Genomic DNA, 22683 nt, shown 5'->3' on the forward strand with positions numbered 1-22683 from the left:
CTTTGGCTGAAAGCAAATATGGCTCCGTGTGCAGTTTCTGCAACAAAGGCTGGGCGGGCCGGGTTTCCCTAGGGATGGGGACCGCCTCCCCCGGGAGTCGTGGGGGTGAGACACCGGGGCCTCCGAGAGAATCGCTGGTGTCGCTTCGCACCCAAGGGACACATCTCGGGTTAGAAAGGAGAAGCGACATGGATCTAAAGGCGAAGCCCGTGCTGAGGCCTTTTCAAAATGGCCTCTTACCGGCCCCACTCAGGAGCTTCAGGCTTCGGTGGCCCTGTAGGACAACCCTGGGGTGTCATTGGAGAGATGCTGACGGGGTTAATGGTGAGTGACAGGTGAAAGAGACCCCGGAGGGGCGGGGCCGGTGTGTGTGGCTTGCAGCTGAGTCCCAGGCACAGGGTGGATGTGAATTTATGGGTGGCAGAACTAGAGCTAGGCCCTGCCCTTACCTAGGTCCTGGCTTCGAGGTCCACTGTTCTGTCGCGTCTTTTGACGCATCGGTGGAAGAACTGTCAATTTCAGGATGCTCACAAACCTGCAGCTAGAAGCTAGACTTCCAAACCATACTTTAAAAAAGCAACTCTACTGAAATATTAAAACAAATTGCCGGCGGAATTAGGGTGATTTCTTTTTCACGGTTTCATTTAAAAATGCACCTATGTTACTTACAGGAAAAACGTTTTAGTGGTGCTAGAGCTACGAGAATAAGGTAAACAGAAGGATGCTGCTAGACCAGGAGTATCTTACCCAGTCTGGGTTAGGAGGAGGTCGGGGAAGCCCTCCTTAAGCAAGATACGTGAGCTAAGTTTGAAGAAAAAGTTAAAAGGAAGGTGAAGTGCGGGAGAGAAACAGGGAAGGGAATTTGGAGCAGAGTGAACAGTATATGCAAAGGTGTGGCAATGTGGAAATGCATGGCCTGTTCAAGCTGCCTTAAGAAAATATGTTGCCTGGGGCTGGGCGCGGTGGCTCACGCCTGTAATCCTAGCATTTTGGGAGGCCGAGGCGCGCGGATCACTTGAGGTCGGAGTTGGAGATCAGCCTGGCTAACTAACATGGCGAAGCCCTTCTCTACTGAAAATACAAAAATTAGCCAGGTGTGGTGGCATGTGCCTGTAATCCTAGCTACTCTGGAGGCTGAGGCGGAAGAATCGCTTGAACCTGGGAGGCAGAGGTTGCAGTGAGCCGAGATCGCGCCTTTGCACTCCAGCCTGGAAGACAAAACAAAACTCCGTCTCAAAACAAAAGGAAGGAGGGAGGAGGGAGGGAGGGAAGGAAGGAAGGAAGGTAGGTAGGTAGGTTGGTTGGCCTGGCAAGTACAGTTTATGTTGGGGAGTGCTGGAAAGTACAGTTTATGTTGGGGGATGCTGGAAAGTACAGTTTATGTTGGGGGATGCTGGTTAGGGCGGAGAATAGGGGCAAGATCGGGCAGGGTCGTGTTGCATAAAAAGAGGTTAAACTTGATCCTAGAGACAACATAGAGACACCACATTAGCTTTGTTTTTAGAAACCTTACACTGGGAATCTCTTAGGATAACAGTATAGCAAAGTCACAATATGTAGGATCCAGAGCTTTCCTTTATAACAGTTAACCACCAGTTAGAAAATAGGGGGATAAAAGAATGGAAAAAAACAATGTTTTTCACTTACATTGACAACAAAATCTTAAAGCACCTTGGAATAAAGTTAACAAGAAATATATAGAAAAAACTATAAATGCTTACTGCTGGACAAAAAAAAAAAAAAAATCCAAAAAGCCTAGCATACATGAAGAGGTACCATATTCCCAAATGGTCAGTCAATCTTCATTTTGTAAAGATGTCAGTTTCCCCAAATAAGCATAAATTCACTGCAATTTCCATAAGAGGCAGTTTTTTGTTTTTGTTTTTCCTCAGCCATTACTGTCTCTGGGACAGTTTTTTTTTTTTTTTTTTTTTGAAACTTCGCAAAATGATTCTAAAGTTCATTTGGAGGAGTCAGTGTGTTGATAGATTTGCATTTGGTGCTATAATAAAGGTACAGTAAAGTGCTATAAGCAGTATGGTACTGGCACAGGAAGAGGTGACTAGATTAATGTGACAAAATAGTCCTGCCCCCCTATATATGAGAACTTGGGATATGCTAAACTGTTGTGTCAAATTAGGGAAGAAAGAATGGGTTTAACAAATTATGTTGAAACAATTGACAGTCATGTGGAGAAAAATGACTCACTCAGTATTTAAAAATACATTCCAGATAGATTAAAAATCCAAACCTTAAAAAAAGTATAGTTTTGAGAAGAATATATAGAAGATTATTTTTATAATTTTGGGGTAGGGAATGTTCTTCTGAGGCTGTCAGAAGCCATAAAAGTACAGTTGGCAGGTTTGCCTACTTAAAAATGAAAAGCTGTTAAGACAAAAGATGTTGTAAACAAGGTTAAAACAGAGATGACAAATTGGGTTGATACGTGTAGCTCATATAAGTGATGAAGATTAGGAACTATAATATATATTTCTATGTTTAATGAAATACTATATATGTGTCATACCTTTTTTTTTGAGATGGAGTTTTGCTCTTGTCGCCCAGGCTGGAGTGCAGTGGCTTGATCTCGGCTCACTGCAACCTCCACCTCCCGGGTTCAAGAGATCCTCCTGCCACAGCCTCCCAAGTAGCTGGGACTACAGGTGCCTACCACCACGCCTGGCTGATTTTTGTGTTTTTAATAGAGACGGGGTTTCACCATGTTGGCCAGGCTGGTCTCGAACTCCTGACCTCAAGTGATCCACCTGCCTCGGCCTCCCAAAGTGCTGGGATTACAGGCATGACCCACCGCGCCTGGCCTTATGACACCCTTTTGTTTGCCTGCGCTGGTGCTGTAGATGGTAAGCTCCTAGAAGGCAGGCATCATTTCTGTCTTGTCTCTGCACTCCCAGCTTTTTGCAAGGTGCTTGTCACTTGGTGCCCAGTATCTGTTGCATGAACAGATGGATTCATGATTGAATGTGGAGGATGGATGAGAGTGAGGCTAGAGGGCTGGGCACCAGTCGGGAGGCAGCAGCCTTAGTTATTAGTGAGCAGAGAAGACAGAACACAGATTTGACAGATCTGGAGAATATCAAATGAACAGACTGATTGGCGGAAGTCAGGGGCCAGGGGTGGGCAGTGTGTAAGAGATCTCCCAGCTTTCTGATTTGGTAGGCCTGGCTGCTGCTGCCATTCCCTGAGCCAAGGAGCACAGGAGGAAATGAAGGTTTCGGGGAAAGCCCTTGGGGAAGGCCCGCTTGGTTTTGGACTAGGTGTGCTGAGTTTCCAGACTTCCGGGATGTCCAGGGGGACAAAGCCAGCATGAAGCTGTTGGACCCACCGGAGGGAAGTCGGTCTGCTGCAGGGAGTAGGTTTCCTGAATCAGTGTTGGCTCCGTGCTTGGCTAAACATGCATGTAGCTGCAGTGAACATCGCAGCAAGACTGAGAGACAGCTTGTGCTGTAGAAGGTCACTGGGAGGAGGCTGGCTGGGAACAACGGAAGGGAAATCTATTGGTGGGGGAGTGTGGGTGTGTGTGTGTGTTTATGATTGTTTATATGATTGCTTGTGTCTGTTCCCTACTTTCTGGTAACTTGAGGTGTCAGAACTGCAATCTCCAAGACTTTAGATTCTTCCGAAGCTGTGGCCTGGTCTTGGGACCTTTTGTTGACCAGGGTTCTACCTCCCCCACCCTCCAGCTCAGCTCCTCGTGACTTGGAGGCAGCAGAGAGTTTGGCTGTTCTCCCAGGGCAGCTGCCTCCCAGGGCCAGGAGTGGCGGGAGGGACCTCAGATGAGAGAAGAGACAAGCCGGTGGTTTCTGGAGGTTCAGCACATCCTGGAGCAGGAGGGGGCAGTGGTGGGGGTTGCGGTGGAGAGTTGCTGTCCCACCGTGACTCAGCACTCTGCTAGGCTGGGCTTGGGCTCAAAAAGTGCTTTGTCATGAGGAGAGGAGCAGTCATAAGACCTGGAGGGCTGTGGCTTCACTGTGGAGGGAGGGAGGGAGAGAGAGTGTCCCCCTCCCCTCATTTCCTAATGGGACAAACTCCAGAGGCCGGACTGGGAACAAAGGGGTCTGAGATCACCCAGGGGGGCCTCTGATGGTGTTTTTGCTGGCCAGCCGAGGTGTCACTGTTCCTACCTATCCCTTGCTCAGTGCCTTCCCGCCGCATGGGGAATTCTCAATAGATGTTGGGTCTCTTTCTCTTCTAGGGATTATTATTGTGTGGTCACAATTTAGGATCCACAGCTAGGAAATCATAGACCCCCCACAAATTTTAAGGCTTTGGAAAGGACGTTAGAGCTTCCAAATCATCGTGTTTTACAGATAAGGTGAGACCCAAAAAAGGTTAGGCTTGCCCAAAGCCATAGAGTCACTGGCTGAAACACAAGCTGAAAACTAGGACAGGGCACATGATGCAACCCCGCATGGCCATTAAATACAGTAAGTGTGTTTAATAAGTGTGTTGCTGGAATGTGTGTATGCAGGAATGCTATGTGAAAAGGCCAGACCCCAAACCGTTGCACAGGCTGATTGCAACAAAGAAAAACCTCAGGGCTGGAGACATAGATGAGGATTGGGAGAGAATGGGTTACGTGGTATTTTAACTGAAGAGCTGATGTTTTAAATGTCTGAGATTTCCCCTGAAGTGAAGTGAAGTAAAGCAGGAAATTCGAGTTTTGAAATTCAGACCAAAGGAAAAACAATACTAAATCAGTATTTGGGTACATTTCTGGATGATGCAATCATACTCACAGAGCTTATTCTTAAATCATTTCTTGAAAACCCTTGAGGCCATGTAAACTCAGAGTCTAGGTACTCGGAACCCCCCCTTCCAGAAGGTTAACGAGAGCCACAGCCTGCGATGTTTGAGGACAACTGTGAATGGAAGGCAAGGCCCATTTTTGAACGCTAACTCAGGCCTCACTGCACTCCAGACTTCTTCCAGAGACCTTATCACATGGGGCCCCAGCTATGTGTTTACCTCCTGGCTGGACTTTGAACTTTAAGCTGTGTCCCCAACCCTGGCACAGCCCGGGGGTCCTTCCAGTTCTAGCAGTTTGCAGCTCTGTACCTCTTCTCTGGAATGGTCATGCCCAGCAGAACATCTGCTCTCTACCTTTGGACTAGCGGCTCCTGGAGATCAAGGGTCTTGCCTTTAACAGTCCCCAGCTGTATCCTTCCCAGTGAGCCCCTGGGATCTACACACAGTGAAGAGGCCACCTGGCCTCTCTGAACTTTGATTCCTGTATTATTTACGGTATCTGAAGCCAGCTCTCTCCCATGCTACCCTGAGCACCTGCTCTGGGCACCCTCTTCACCACAGTTCCCGTTGCACCCCGTCAGCTGGGACCCAGCCACATGGCATCCCTACATCACCCCATCCAGGCTCAGCTGTGCTCACCCTGGCCAAATCAGGGGAGGCCCAGCTCAGCACAGGTGACAGGTGGGAGCCATGGGTAGCAGCCTTGGGAGGAGGGTGAAAAAACAGAAAAATGTCTTGCAAGTCTGGGCAGGGACCTCAGCAGCCAGAGGCCTTGGCAGCCAGGAGCTGGGAGTGCCTCCTCATGGAAATGGGAACTGTGCCTCAGGAGTTTTCACCGTGTAGACACTCACTGTGGTGGAGGGGAACGATGGCTGCACAGCACAGTCCCTTGAGCACCGGGGCGGAGGGAGTAGGGGTCAAGAGGATCTGAGAGATCAGCAGCCAGGGACTAACCCAGCTGGGAGGCAGCAGAATGAGGCAGCCAGAAGGAGCAGCTAGGGCTTTCCTGCCCCCAGAGAAGGGGCACAATCCAGGAGAGCTAGTGAGTCTTGCTGGGCCAGCAGATGGGGCCTCGGTCAGCAGAGGGAAATCCTGAGTGTCCTATGACAGGGTCAGGACCCCAAAGATCTCACCCTCAGCATGGATGAGGCCTCCCTCCAGCCTGTGGCTGTTCCCACTGTCCCAGGCTCCTTGTTTCCTGCCTCTACCACCTCCTGCAGTCACACTCTCTCTAACTTGTCTCTTTTCTGTCTGTCCCAGCATTACGAAATACAAAGATAAGCACTTTGTGATTACAACTCCTTAAAGGAGGCCGGTACAGTGGCTCACACCTGTAATCCCAGTACTTTGGAGGCCGAGGCGAGTAGATTGCTTGAGCCCAGGAGTTTGAGACCAGCCTGGGTGACATAGCGAGTCCCCCTCTCTCCAAAAAAAACCACAAAAATTAGCTGGGTATGATGGCACAGGCCTGTAGTCCCAGCTATTCAGGAGGCTGAGACAGGAGGATTGCTTGAGCCCAGGAGTTCGAAGCTGCAGTCAGCAATGATTGTGCCACTGCACTCCAGCCTGGGCAACGGAGCCAAACCTTGTCTCTAAAAAAAATAAAAATTAAAAATAAAATAAAACTCCTTAAGTGCTCCCCACTGCCCTTGGGATATAATTGTAATTCCTGGGTGTGGCCTGGCCACTCACCCCCAGGCTTCTCTCTAGCCCTCCAGGGTTCCCCTCACACCTTGGGACTTGGCACAGCTGGTTGATCTGCCCAGACAGCCTGCCCCTCACTCTTCTGCATGAAAAAGTACTCAGCCTTCAACACCCAGCTCAAATATCCTCCCAAAGCTCCCCGTACTGCCCCGCAGAGCTGAGAATTTCCATTCTTTGTGCCCTCTAGCACTCTGAGCACGTGGTCTCCACTGCCACGCAGTACTGCAGTGACCTGCTCCATACCCACCTCCCCCACAGCAAGGGAACTTCTGCCCTGTTTATCTTGGCCATGCCTTTGCCTTTCCCACCTCAGCACCTGGCAAAGCACTCACAGTTTCACAGGCTCCCAGACTACCGACAAATATGGGCTGGATTTAACTTGGACTTAGCTCTTAGCCCAATTCTTACTCATCTTTTCTGTTACTGAGCGTTAGGCTGCCCCACCACTACCCTGTGCCTCATAGGTTTTTTGTTTTTTTGACAGAGTCTTGCTCTGTTACCTAGGCTGGAGTGCAGTGGGGCCATCGTAGCTCACTACAACCTCCGCCTCCCAGGTTCAAGTGATTCTCTTACCTCAGCCTCCTGAGTAACTGGGACTATAGTCATGCACCACCATGCCCAGCTAATTGTTGTATTTTTAGTAGAACAGAGTTTTGCCATTTTGCTCATGCCGGTCTTGAACTCCGGGCCTCAAGCAATCTGCCCACCTCAGCCTCCCAAAATGCTGGCGTGAGCCACTGGGCCCGGCCAGGTTTGGTTTTTCCATCTTTACTTTATTAAGACTACCAGCTGTTTCTACCTCCCGTATGGAAGATGCTGGGAATTAGTGAGTCTTTCTGGGGTTTCAGGATTATTCCTAGGCAGAGACCTGAAGACACTGTGAGGCAGTCGGGGCTGGGACTGGCACAGCCACGGGGATGGAGAGGTCACAGTCACAGGCTCCGTGGCTCTGAGGACCAATTCCTGTGGCTTGCTTTTGTGGCCACAGAGTGTTTCCTCAACTGGAGGAATGTGGGGGCTGTCACTAGGGACCAATGTGGGAGGAAAGCAAGAAGGGTTGGTATAAAACCAGCTTGCTACTACAAAACAATGTCCTATCCTTCCTGGCGGTGGGCCAGTGCATTGTTGGAGTTGTCATTCCATAAACATAACAGAGATTTTTACATAAAGTAAGTTGACACCTTTGGGGCTACACTGACAGCACCTCTGAGTAGGTAGGGCAGGTAGCCCCTGCTAGCAGCAGTGGTTGCCTTTATCCAATGAGGAAACTGGAAGTCAGAGAGGTTAAGGGACGGCCTTGCCTAAGATTGCACAGCTGGTAAGAGACAGGGCTCTGACCGGAATCTGGACTCTGGTTGTGGTGCAATTTTCTAAATCTGGTGCCCTGACACAACCATGACAGCAATTCTGAAACTCAGCACATACATTACCCGTAATCTCGAAGCATGCAGGAAGAAGAGCTCCAAGATTCCACTTGCTGAGGCTTCTGAAATATCCCTGCAGGTGGAGAGCACTCCCTACGGCCCTGAATCCTGAAGGCAAGCCAGCACCCAACTTCGGTGGGCTTCAAGTCGAGGGTGCTTTCAAAGTAGTTGCTGTGATTCTGCCAGCAGCAAAGCTGTCACGGGTGATCTTTGAAATTAATGGGCTGATTTGATTAGTAACTGAAGTCTGTTTGCTTGGTGGGAGTTTTGTGTTTCTTTGGAAGGCACTCTTGGGGATCTCGTGGCAGGGCTTAGAGAATTGGACTTGGTCTTGAGTTATCTGGACCTGGTGCTAATGGCTGGCAGGCCCAGGAGATGCCTGGGCAGCCTGGAGACTGGTGGCTGTCCAGTGGCATTCTGAGCAGGGCAGTGGGTCTAGGCCCACATGGGAGAGCTAAGGGTATTTCTGGAGCATGTAATTCCCAGGGACCATGGCTGGCTCCTCAGACCCCCAGTACTCCCACTGTGCTTGGCTGGTCCTCCCAGGGGCTGGGGGCCTCTGCTCAGCCACAAGACACACCATATTAGGGAGCGGTGGGAGATGCTTCCCTGAGGGTCTCATGGTGCCTCATTCTTACGTAGGATCTGAGAACCGTATAAACTTGCCTGAAAGAGTCTCGGGGCCTCTGGAGCTGAAGCTGTTCACATGCCGGGAAGCATAGGATGACCCACCTCCAAACTGGGGCAACACCAGCTCCTCCCCTGGGGCCTTAGCCCACCCTTGGTTTTCTGTGCGGAGGGCTCACCCACCTTTCTGACAAAGCTTCTGATGCTCAGAAGCCAGTCGGTCCAAGTCAGAGCCAGGAGAGCCTTCCCATGGGAAGGGACTTTACATGCTATTACCTTTCTCATCTGTTTCCAGCTGCACGGATGATATCCAAACCCCCTGTCAAACATCCCTGCCTTTTGTAATTCTTTGAAAGCATTAGTTGGAACCAAGTGGCTCTCGTTTCTCCCCACTATTTACCCACCTATCCAGCTGCCCTTTCAATATCGTGGGTGTGTATGTGGGTGGACAGGGGTGTGTATGTGTAGTGGCAGGAATCCGGATGTTTTGCTTTTTGCTTTTTTCTGGAATTGATTTCTCCAGATCCATACCTACTCCCCAATATCCACCTCCCTTCTGGACACTAGATCCAGATTTTCCTCTGGGGAACTATTTCCTTCCCTCCAGCCTCTGTGATGTGCTATAATTGGAACTGCCTCCATCCCTAGATTCAGGGATAGACATGTTTTGTTTTACTTGCAACAAATTTTTCAGTCAACTTACCTTTTACATCGGGGTCCCCAACCCCTGGTCCATAGACTGGTACCGGTTCGTGGCCTGTTAGGAACCAGGCTGCACAGCACGAGGTAAGCAGTGGGTGATGAACATTACCTCCGAGCTCTGCCTGCTGTCAGATCAGCAGTGGCATTAGCTTCTCATAGGAGTGTGAACCCTATGGTGAACTGCACCTGACAGGGATCTAGGTTGTGCGCTCCTTATGAGAACCTAACTAATACCTGATGATCTGAGGTGGAACAGTTTCATCCTGAAGCCATCTCCCTCCCCCACCCCTTGTCCGTGGAAAAAATTGTCTTCCACAAAACCGGTCCCTGGTGTCCAAAAGGTTGGGGACCACTGTTTTACATCATCTAAATGGTGACCGATTCCTGCATGGGTCACAGAATTTTCAAGACAGGAAGGAACCTTTGAGACTATCTAATACTTTCAATCACTCAACTAATGTTTATATTTTGTTATTTTTTAAAAAATAGAGACAGGGTCTCAACTCTGTCACCCAGGCTGGAGTGCAGTAGCACGATCGTAGCTCACTGCAGCCACTAACTCCTGGGCTCAAGTAGTCCTCCCACCTCAGCCTCCTGAGTAGCTGGGATTACAGGTGCATGCCACCACACCTGGCTAATTAAAGCAATTTTTGATGGGGTCTCACTATATTGCCCAGGCTGGTCCCGAACTCCTGACCTCCAAAGATCCTCCTGCCTCAGCCTCCCCAAAGCTTGAGATTACAGGCCTGAGCCACTGCCCCTGGCTTCAAACATTTTAAAATACCAGCTCTATGCCAGTCCTTGGGTTAGATGAAGAAAATGATATCCAGGGCTGGGGATTGGGGTGACCAGGTCAGGGTTACAGGGAAAGTCACTGGCTGAGCCAAGGACCAAAACCTAGGCCTTCTGACTCCCACACCAGCCTTCTTTCCTCATGCTTCTCTGCTTCCTGAGATTAAATTCTTCTGGCAGTGCTCTCATACGGTTATGTGATTATGAAAAAAGACAGGGAACTCTGTGCCAAGCAGCTATCATTGGTTTCCTGGGCAGGGTTGCAGAGAAAGAGAAGGACAAAGGAATTTCACCCACCCCAGTGTGCCAGCCTCAGCTCTCCGGCGGGGGGCAAAACAGGCTTGTGGGGCTGCCTGAGGGCTTGTCCTCTGGTGTCCCTCCTCTGGGCCCCATTAGTCCTCTGCTTCATCCATACCAGCCCCTGGGGTGCCCCACAGCACCCCTGGTCCCCCGCCTCTGTCCTTTGCTGAAGTCTTTCCTCCCCTAGCTGTTCACTTTTATCTATCAAAGACCTACCCTTTCTCCAAGCTGTAGTCCAGATCCTGCCTCTGCCGAGAAGTCTTCCTGGATTCAGAGCTTGTCTCGTATTCCTGCTAATGTTTATTCCTTCGGCCTTTACTGAGTGACAGGAGGCCCTGTGCCATTACATCATCATAGGGGCGGCTTAAGGCATCATAGGAGGCTCGTAGGAAGCTGGTCTTCATCTCTGCTCCCAGGAATGGGACCAGGCCCCGGCACCTGGCAGGGCCTCAGCTAAGACTCTGGTTGGATGTGATTGAATCATTGTGAGAAAGGGGAATCCTTGCCCTGCTGGGGGGTGAAACGGGGTAAAGTTAGGACCCCCTGCCCTGCCCCATCTCAGAAGCATTGTGAAAAGGTCTTGAGCTTTGTCTGAATGGGTCTCGCTTGAGCCGGTACTGCCCCGTGAGAGATGGTTCTTTGCACTTAACTCCAGGTAAGGGAGGGCCCGTCCTGCAGTTTCCCCTTAAGAGCCTGGAGTGGGAGCCTCGGGAGTTGGAACTGGTCTCTGGAGTTTGCCTTAAGCCCAACCAGCTTGGTCAGCTCTTTAGCCCAAAACTCCTGTATTCCAAGAGGAGGGGTCCTCAGGCCCAAGCTCCACCCAGCTGGGTGGGTTAGACTCAGACTCTTTTCTTAAAATGAATCAAGAATAAAAACTAATACTTATTAATAAAAGCAGATACTTCTTGACCCCTTACTACATAGGCCAAACATGTCATTTGACAGATGAGGAAACTGAAGCACAGAACTACAAAGTAACTTGCCCAAGGACACGCACCTGCTGTTCCAATCCAGAGCCCACACTCTGAACCGCTCCTCGTCCCCACCCACTGCCCAGATCATTCGGCTCCATCCTGTTATCCACTTGTCATTCCACTGTTTGCCCAGGACCCAGCATGGTGCCTCCCATATGGGGATTTAGTAAATGCTTATCAAATGGGGGTGCTTATTGAATTTGAGATTTCTGTTTGTTTACCAGGTTATCCCTAGCAAGGCATGGAGGGAATAAGAGGGAACAACAAAAATGCTGGATGCTGGGCCGGGCACGGTGGCTCATGCCTGTAATCCCAGCACTTTGAGAGGCTGAGGCGGGCGGATCACCTGAGGTCAGGAGTTTGAGACCAGCCTGGCCAACATGGTGAAACCCCGTTTCTACTAAAAATACAAAATTAGACGTGTCGGCATGCGCCTGTAATCCCAGCTACACGGGAGGCTGAGGCAGGAGAATCGCTTGAACCCACGAAGTGGAGGTTGCAGTGAGTTGAGATCACACCATTGCACTCCACCCTGGGCAAAAAGAGTGAAACTCCATCTCAAAAAAATAAATAAATAAAAATGCTGGATGCTGCAGCTCTTCCTTGCTGTGGGATCAGTCCTTGGCACAGACATCCCACCCGAGCCAGGCTTCTTGCATGCCCTTACTCTCTGCCGTTCCCAGGGAAGGAGGATATTTCTGAAGAGGTCCTGAATTTCAGATGGGCTGTCATCACTGTTAGTGCTAGGATGGAAGGGCTGAGTGCAGTTGCCTCCAGACCAACCCCTGTGAAAAATACTCCAGGGAAAATCACTCTGGAGAGACATGGCTTCTGAGATGGCGCCCTGGGTGGATGGAGGAGAGAGCTGGGAGATCTCACATCAGTCGGGATGATTTTGGTTTCAAGCAACAAAACCCAACCCACAATAGATTAAGCAACAAGCAGGATTTATTGACTCGTGGAGTTGAAAAGCCCAGACGAGTTTAGATGTGGTTCCATCAGGGCTCGGGCTCTGTTTCTCTGTGATTCTCTCAGATCCACTCCCATCCACCGGGCTTCATCCTCTGGCTGTCTTCCAGCAGCCTCCAGAACTGCAGGCTTCCTTCTTCCAGGGGTAAAGTTAGGACCCCCTGCCCTGCCCCATCTCACAAGCATTGTGAAAAGGTCTTGAGCTTTGTCTGACTGGGTCTTGCTTGAGCCAGTACTGCCTCTTGGAGTGTCTGAATCTTAATGGTTGTTTAAGCAAATTAAGGAAATGGAGTTGATGAGCACTTCTGAATGTCACTGGGCCCCAGGGCTCACTGGAGACCGGAAGTGTTTTTACCAATTGCTCTCTGCTCTCGCTTGCCGGTGTCTGATTTTACCAGAGTACAATGACCTCAGCTGGGACACTCAGGCCTGCACCATTCAGAGTTCAGAGCTGTATGCGGATCTGCATGAAGACCTGTAGGAGCCCAGCACTCAGATTTGGGAGGCCCCACTGCACATCAGGGTAAACACGTTAAAACATGCCTACATTCTACATGCAGCATTGTAACGGAAACACAGGTTCAGTTGCCTGCCACTTGCAGAGTCCAAATAACAAGAGTGAGGTCTGGTATAAGTAAAGTGACTTTTTATTTCAAAACTAGCTTAGGGGAAGAGGTACAGGCTTCTTGCCTTAAGAGTACCACCTTGGGGCTGGGCGCGGTGGCTCAAGCCTGTAATCCCAGCACTTTGGGAGGCCAAGGTGGGTAGATCACCTGAGGTCGGGAGTTCAAGACCAGCCTGACCAACATGGAGAAACCCCTTCTCTACTAAAAATACAAAATTAGCCAGGCGTAGTGGCGCATGGCTGTAATCCCAGCTAGTCGGGAGGCTGAGACAGGAGAGTCACATGAACCCAGGAGGCGGAGGTTGTGGTGAGCTGAGATCACGCCATTGCACTCCAGCCTGGGCCACAAGAGAAAAACTCTGTTTCAAAAACAATCAAAACAAAACAAAGCAAAAACAAAAAAGACTACCACTTTGGGCTGGGCGCAGTGGCTCATGCCTGTAATCCCAGCACTTTGGGAGGCACAGGCAGGCAGATCACCCGAGGTCAGGAGTTCGAGACAGCCTGGCCAACATGGTGAAACCCTATCTCTACTAAAAATACAAAAATTAGCCAGGCGTGACAGTGGGCGCCTATAATCCCAGCTACCCAGGAGGCTGAGGCAGGAGAATCACTTGAACCCAGGAGGCAGAGGTTGCTGTGAGCTGAGATCATGCCACTGCACTCAGTCTGGGCGACACAGCAAGACTCTTTCTAAAAAAAAAAAAAGAGTACCACTTCACTTTTGGAGTGGAAGATGGGTGCTTTTAAAGGGTGCCTGGCACACAGACATGAATGGCACACAGGGGAGGAAGCAGGCAGGTGGGGGACTCTGTACTTGCTTTGGTGCCTTATCTACCAGGTGGCCGAGAGTTGGCGTCTTTGAGGACAGAACTGGGTTGTGAAGGTGGCCAAAACTCTCCAGGTGGGAGAGAGTTTCATAGCAGGCATACTTTGGGTTGTAAATGGACTGTTGTCTCTCAAGGCAGTCCCCTGGTGGGACAGAGTTCCACCCTGGAGCTTCTAAGCACATAATTAGATGAACTTGCTCTGTAGGGAGTGTCTGGTGAACGGGAAGTGAAAGGTTATAACTGCATTTCAAAAGGGACAAGTGGAATGTAGATAATAGGGAAATAGAGGAAAGAGAAGAGAAAAAATAATTAAAAATAACTCCTTCTTACTTCCTTCCTCTCTCTCTTTCTTCTTTCTTTCTTTCTTTTTGTTTTGTTTTGTTTTGTTTTTGAGATGGAGTCCGCTCCGTTGCCCAGGCTGGAGTGCAGTGGCACAATCTTGGCTCAGTGCAAGCTCTGCCTCCCGGGTTCACACCATTCTCCTGCCTCAGCCTCCCGAGTAGCTGGAACCACAGGCGCCCGCCACCACGCCCAGCTAATTTTTGTATTTTTAGTCGAGACAGGGTTTCACCTTGTTAGCCAGAATGGTCTCGATCTCCTGACCTCATGATCTGCCCGCCTCAGCCTCCCAAGGTGCTGGAATTACAGGCATGAGCCACCGTGCCCGGCTTTTCTTTCTTTTTTTTCTGACAGTTTCACTCTTGTTCCCCAGGCTGGAGTGCAATGGCGTGATCTTGGCTCACTGCAACCTCCGCCTCCTGGGTTAAGTGATTCTCCTGCCTCAGCCTCCCAAGTAGGTGGGATTACAGGCGGCTGCTGCCACACCCAGCTAATTTTTGTATTATAAGTAGAGACAGGTTTTCACCATGTTGGCTAGGCTGGTCTCGAACTGCTGACCTTAGGTGATACACCCGCCTTGGCCTCCGAAAGTGCTGGGATTACAGGTGTGAGCCACCGCACCTGGCTTCCATTCCCTTTTTCATAGAAAAATGGGGGTGCTTTGTTATAAGTGAAAAATAATTAAAGAAGGCCTGAGCTCAATGGCAGATGACAGCTTTACAGTTCATAAACATTTACTTTTATTAATTTTGCTGTTTTCTTTTTAAATTTAGGAGCCAGTACATTTTCTTGGGCCCTTGTAAAGCTCATAGGCACTAGGCCTGGGCCTGTCATGCCTAATAGAGAAATCTGCCTGTTTGAGGCCAGTGATGGTGATTTGTGTGTGTGTCCCTGAAGGAACACCAGGCCTGGAGCCAGGACTGTGGAAGCTGGTCCCAGCTCTGCCGTTAACTAGCTGGGTGACCTTGGACAAGCTGCCAACTTCTCTGGGCCTCTGTGTAGTCACTTGTGAATTAGAGATAATGTCACCTCTATTTCTCCCCTGTGTTCTTTGCTGAAGGGGCATTTCTTCCAGCTGGGGAGCCTGGAGGGGCTTAATTGAGTCTTGCCATTGAGCCGAGTAAACCCAATTTCTTTGGGATCCATTTGACACTGGTTGGCTGCCCACTCTCAGCTAGGCTTGCAGCCAAGCTCTGGAGAAGTAGAGATGGCTAAGGCAGAGCTTGTGTTCACAGTAGCCCAGAAAGATAGGCTCAGCAGAGACACGTGGAAGGGGCACAGTGGGATTCAGATGAGCAGACTGAGAGCCTGAGAGAGCCATGCAAGAGCCTGCCAGTGGAAGTGCCCTTTCCTCGCTAAGGAAGGTAAAATACCCAAACCAAGTCAATTCAGCAGTGATCCAGGCAGGAGCCTGGGGTGCAAGAGTGAAAGGGCCAGGGGCTGTAGCTGCCTCTTAGCCCCAGTATGGTGACTCCCTCCTGTTTTGTTTTGGTTTTTTTTCCTTTTTTGAGACAGGATTTAGCTCTGTCACTCAGGCTGGAGTGCAGTGGCACATACACGGCTCACTGCAACCTCGACCTCCTGGGCTCAGGCAATCCTCCCACCTCAGCCTCCTGAGTAGCTGGGACTATAGGTGTGTGCCACCACACCTGGCTAACTATTTTTATTTTTTTATTTTTGAGATGGAGTTTCGCTCTTGTTCAGGCTGGAGCGCAGTGGTGTGATCTTGGCTCACCGCAACCTCCGCCTCCCAGGTTCAAGTGATTCTCCTCCCTCAGCCTCCCGAGTAGCTGGGATTACAGGCATGTGCCACCACGCCTGGCTAATTTTGTATTTTTAGTAGAGACGGGGTTTCTCCATGTTGGTCAGGTGATCTGCCCCTCTCTGCCTCCCAAAGTGCTGGGATTACAGGCATGAGGCACCGTGCCCGGCCTCTTTTTTTGATTTTTAGTAGAGAAGAGGTGTTTCCATATTGCCCAGGCTGTTCTTGAACTGCTGGGCTCAAGCAATCCTGCCGCCTTGGCCTCCCAAAGTGTTGGGATTGTAGGCGTGAGCCACTGTACCGGCCCTCTCTTAACAAATTTTAAGTGTACATCACAATATTGCTAACTGTATGTACATTATTGTACAAGAGTTCTCCCAAACTTTTTTCTCTTCCGTGACTGAAACTCTATCCCATTGAGCAACAACTCCCCATTTCCCCTCCCCTCAGCTCCTGGAAACCACCATTCTGCTTTGTGTGTCTATGAATTTGATTACTTTAGGTACCTCGTGTAAGTGGAATCATGCAATATTTCCCTTTTTGTGATTGGCTTATTTCATTTAGCATGATGTCTTCAGGGTTATCATTGGTATAGTATATGACAGGATTTCCGGTTTTTAAAAAAGACTGAATGACATTTCATGGTATGTATATACTATGTTTTTTTAATCCATTCATCCATCCACAGACATTTAGGTTGCTTCCACATCTTGGCTATTGTGGATAATGTCATAATGAACATGGGAATGCAGATATCTCTTTGAGATCCTGTTTTTCATTCTTTAGGATATATACTCAGAAGTGGGATTGCAGTATCATATGGTAGTTCTATTTTTAATTTTTTGAGGAGCCTCCATGTCATTTTTCATAGCAGTACACCATTTTACAGTCCCACCAACAGTTTACAAGAGTTCCAGTTTTTCTGCATCCTTGCTGACACTTGATACTTTTTTTTTTTAGACAGAGTGTCGTACTGTTGCCTGGGCTGGAGTGCAATGGCTCGATCTCAGCACACTGCAACCTCCACCTCCCGGGTTCAAGCGATTCTCCTGCCTCAGCCCCCCAAGTAGCTGGGATTACAGCCACCCACCACCACACCCACCTGATTTTTTTTTGTAGTTTTAGTAGAGACAGGGTTTCACGATGTTGGCCAGGCTGGTCTCAAACTGCTGGCTTCATAATCCGCCGACCTGGTAATCTGCCTGCCTCGGCCTCCCAAAGTGCTGGGATTACAGGCGTGAGCCACTGCACCTGGCCCACTTTTTGTTTTTTTGATAGTAGCTATTCCAGTGGCCATAAGGTGATAGCTCATTGTGGTTTTGATTTGCAATTCCCTGGTGATTAGTGAGCATCTTTTCATATGCTTGAAAAAAAAGATGGTGAGCATCTTTTCATATGCTTGAAAAAAAAGATGGTGAGCATCTTTTCATATGCTTGTTGGCCTGACTGTTAAATGAAAAACAAGCAAACAGAAAGAAAAAACAAAAATAACATCAACAAAAAAGTCCCCACACAAACCCCATCCAAAGGTCAGCAGCCTTGAAGATCGAAGCTAGATAAATTCATGAAGATGAGAAAAAAATCAATGAAAAATTGCTGAAAACTCAAAGAGCCAGAGTGCTTCTTCTCCTACAAATGATTACAACACCTCTCCAGCAAGGGCTCAGAACTAGGCTGAGGCTGAGACGGATGAACTGACAGAAGTAGGCTTTAGAAGGTGAGTAAGAACAAACTTCGCTGAGCTGAAGGAGCATGTTCTAACCCAATGCAAAGAAGATAAGAACCATGATAAAACATTACAGGAGCCATTAACCAGAATAACCAGTTTAGAGAGGAACATAAATGACCTGATGGAGCTGAAAAATACAACATGAGAACTTCACAGTGCAACCACAAGTATCAATAGCTGAATACACCAAGCGGAGGAAAGAGTTTCAGAGCTTGAAGACTATCTTGCTAAACTAAGACAGAAAAGATGAGAGAAAAAAAAGAATGAAAAGGAACAAACAAAACCTCTGAGAACTATGGGATTACATAAAAAGACTGAACTTACAAATGATTAGGGTACCTGAAAGAGATGGGAGAATGGAACCAAGTTGGAAAACATACTTCAGGATATCATCCAGGAAAACTTCCCCACCGTAGCAAGACAGGCCAACGTTCAAATTCAGGAAATCCAGATAACCCCAGTAAGATACTCCACGAGAAGATCAACCCCAAGACACATAATCATCAGATTCTCCAAGGTCAAAATGAAGGTAAAAATGTTAAGGGCAGCCAGAGAGAAAGGCCAGGTCACCTCAAAGGGAAGCCCATCAGACTAACAGTGGTCCTGTCAGTGGAAACCCTACAAGCCAGAAGAGATTGGGGGCCAATATTCAACATTTTTAAAGAAAAGAATTTCCAACCCAGAATTTCATATCCTGCCAAATTAAGCTTCATATGTGAAGGAGAAATAAAATCCTTTTCAGACAAGCAAATGCTGAGGTAATTCATCACCACCAGGCCTGCCTTGCAAGAGCTCCTGAAGGAAGCACTAACATGAAGGAAAAACCCATTACCAACCACTACAAAAACACACTGAAATACAAAGACCAATGAAACTATGAAGCAACTACATCAGCAAGTCTGCAAAATAACCAGCTAGCATCATGATGACAGGATCAAATTCACACAATCTTAAATGTAAATGGGCTAAATGCCCCAATTAAAAGACACAGAACAGCAAGCTGGATAGAGTTAAGACCCATTGGTATGCTGTATTCAAGATACCCATCTGACATGCAAAGACACACAGGCTCAAAATAAAGGGATGGAGGAAAATTTACCAAGCAAACAGAAAGCAGAAAAAAGCAAAGGAGGAAACTTTACCAAGCAAACGGAAAGCAGAAAAAAAGCAAGGGTTGCAATCCTAGTTTTTGACAAAACAGAGTTTAAACCAACAAAGATTAAAAAAAAAAAAAAGACAAGGACATTACATAATGGTAAAGGGTTCAATTTAATAAGAATAGCTAACTATCCTAAATATATATATGCACCCAACACAGGAGCACCCAGATTCATAAAAAAAAGTTCATAGCAATCTACAAAGAGACTTAGACTCCCACACAATAATAGTGGGAGACTTTAATGCTCCACTGTTAATATTAGACAGATCATTGAGACAGAAAATTAACAAGGATATTCAGGACTTGAACTCAGCTCTGGATCAAGTGGATCTGATAGATATCTACAGAACTCTCTACCCAAAAACAACAGAATATACATTCTCCTCAGCACCACATGGCTCTTACTCTAAAATTGATCACAGAATTTGAACTAAAACACTCCTTAGCAATGGAAAAGAACTGAAGTCATAACAGTCTCTCAGACCACAGCATAATCAAAATAGAACTCGTGATTAAGAAACTCATTTAAGGCCGGGCACGGTGGCTCACGCTTGTAATCCCAGCACTTTGGGAGGCCGAGGCAGGCGGATCACGAGGTCAGGAGATGGAGACCATGGTGAAACCCCGTCTCTACTAAAAATACAAAAAATTAGCCAGGCGTGGTGGCAGGCGCCTGTAGTCCCAGCTACTCGGAGAGACTGAGGCAGGAGAATGGCGTGAACCCAGGAGGCGGAGCTTGCAGTGAGCCGAGATCGCGCCACTGCACTCCAGCCTGGGCGACAGAGCAAGACTAAGACTCCGTCTCAAAAAAAAAAAAAGGAAACTCATTTAAATACACACAACTACAGGGAAACTGAACAACCTGCTCCTGAATGACTCCTAGGTAAATAATGAAATTAAGGCAGAAATCAAGAAATCAAGAAGTTCTTTGAAACCAATGAGAACAAAGAGATAATGTACCAGAATCTCTGGGACACAGCTAAAGCAGTATTAAGAGGGAAATTTATAGCACTAAATGTCCACAACTAAAAGCTAGAAAAATCTCAAATCTACACCCTAACATCACAACTGAAAGAACTAGAGACCCAAGGCAAACAAACCCCAAAGCAAGCAGAAGAAAAGAAATAACCAAGATCAGAACGGAACTGAAGGAGATAGAGACACGAAAAACCCTTCAGCCAGGCGAGGTGGCTCATGCCACTTCAGCCAGGCTCAGTGGCTCATGGCTGTAATCTCAACAGTTTGGGAGGCCGAGGCGGGCAGATCATGAGGTCAAGAGATCAAAATCATCCTGGCCAACGTGGTGAAACCCTGTATCTACTAAAAATACAAAAATTAGCTGGGCATGGTGGCATGCACCTAAAGTCCCAGCTACTCAGGACGCTGAGGGAGGAGAATCGCTTGAACCCAGGAGGCAGAGGTTGCAGTGAGCCGAGATCGTGCCTCTGCACTCCAGCCTGGTGACAGAGCAAGACTCCGTCTCAAAAAAAAAAAAAAAAACCTTCAAAAAAATCAATGAATACAGGAGCTGGCTTTTTGAAAAAATTAGTAAAATAGATAGATCGCTAGCTAGACTAATAAACACAATAAAAAATTATAAAGGGGATATCACCACTGACCCCACAGAAATACAATCATTAGAGAATACTATAAACCCCTCTATGCAAATAAACTAGAAAATCTAGAAGAAATGGATAAATTCCTGGACACATACACCCTCAAAGACTGAACCAGGAAGAAGTTGAATCCCTGAATAGACTAATAACAAGTTCTGAAATTGAGGCAGGAATAAATAGTCTACAAAAAAAGCCCAGGACCAGATGGCTTTACAGCTGAATTCTACCAGAGGTACCAAGAGGAGCTGGTACCATTTCTTCTGAAACTATTCCAAACAATTGAAATGGAGGGACTCCTCCCTAACCCATTTTACGAGGTCAGCATCATTCTGATACCAAAACCTGGCAGAGATACAACAAAAAAAGAAAACTTCAGGCCAATATCCCTGATGAACATCGATGTGAAAATCTTCAATAAAATACTGGCAAACCGAATCCAGCAGCACATCAAAAAGCTTATCCACCATGATCAAGTCAGCTTCATCCCTGGGATGCAAGGCTGGTTCAACATATGGAAATCAATAAACATAATTCAACAGAACTGAAGACAAAAAACATGATTATCTCAATAGATGCAGAAAAGGCCTTTGATAAAATTCAACATCATAAATGGCTCTTATTATTTTGTGGTAAAACTAAGTATTGAAGGAACATATCTCAAGATAATAAGAGCCATTTATGACAAACCCACAACCAATATCATACTGAATCGGCAAAAGCTGGAAGCATTCCCCTTGAAAACCGGCACAAGACAAGGATGTCCTCTCTCACCACTTTTATTCAACATAGTATTGGAAGTTCTGGCCAGGGCAATTAGGCAAGAGAAAGATATAAGGGGTATTCAAATAGGGGAAAAGAAGAAGTCAAACTGTCTCTGTTTGCAGATGACATGATCCTATATCTAGAAAACCCCATCACTTCAGCCCAAAAGCGTCTTGAGCTGATAAGCAACTTCTGCAAAGTCTCAGGATACAAAATCAATATGCAAAAATCACAAGCATTCCTATACACCAACAATAGACAGACAGCCAAATCATGAATGAACTCCCATTCACAATTGCTACAAAGAGTAAAATACCTAGGAATACAGCTAACAAGGGAAGTGAAGGATTTCTTCAAGGAGAACTACAAACCACTGCTCAAGGAAATCAGAGAGGACACAAACAAATGGAAAATCATTTTATGCTCGTGGATAGGAAGAATCAATATCATGAAAATGGCCATACTGCTCAAAGTAATTTATAGATTCAATGCTATTCTCATCAAACTACCATTGACATTCTTTGCAGAATTAGAAAAAACTACTTTGAAATTTATATGGAACCAAAAAAGAGCCTGTATAGCCAAGATTATCCTAAGCAAAAAGTACAAAACTGGAGGAATCATGCTACCCGACTTCAAACTATACTACAAGGCTACAGTAACCAAACAGCATGGTACTGGTACAAGTACAGACACACAGACCAATGGAACAGAATAGAGATCTCAGAAATAAGACTGCACACTTAAAACCATCTGATCTTTGACAAACCTGACAAAACAAGCAATGGGGAAAGGATTGCCTTTTTAATAAATGGTCCTGGGAGAACTGGCTAGCCATATACAGAAAATTGAAACACCACCCCTTCCTTACACCTTATACAAAAATTAACTCAAGATGGATTAAAGACTTAAATGCAAAGTCCAAAACTATAAAAACCCTAGAAGAAAATCTAGGCCATACCATTCAGGACATAGGCATGGGCAAAGATTTCATGATGAAAATGTCAGAAGTAATTGCAACAAAAGCAAAAATTGACAAATGGGATCTAATTAAACTAAAGAGCTTCTGCACAGAAAAAGAAACTATCATCAGAGTGAACAGACAAACTACAGATTGGGAGAAAATTTTTGCAATCTATCCATCTGACAAAGGTCTAATATCCAGAATCTAAACAAATTTACAAGAAAAAAAAAACAACTTTAAAAAGTGGGCAAAGACACTTCTCCAAAGAAGACATTTATGTGGCCAACAAACGTATGAAAAAAAGCTCAACTTCACGGATCATTAGAGACATGCAAATCAAAACCACAATGAGATTCCATCTCACACCAGTCAGAATGGCGATTATTAAAAAGTCAAGAAACAACAGATGCTGTTGAGGCTGTGGAGAAAGAGGGAACGCTTTTACACTGTTGATGGGAGTGTAAATTAGTTCAACCATTGTGGAAGACAGTGTGGCGATTCCTCAGACACCTAGAACCAGAAATACAATTGCTGGTTATATACCCAAAGGAATATAAATCATTCTATTATAAAGATACATGCATGTGTATGTTCATTGCAGCATTATTCACAATAGCAAAGACATGGAATCAATCCAA

This window comes from Nomascus leucogenys, chromosome 4 (genome assembly GCF_006542625.1).
Source record: "Nomascus leucogenys isolate Asia chromosome 4, Asia_NLE_v1, whole genome shotgun sequence".
Taxonomy (NCBI): Eukaryota; Metazoa; Chordata; class Mammalia; order Primates; family Hylobatidae; genus Nomascus; species Nomascus leucogenys.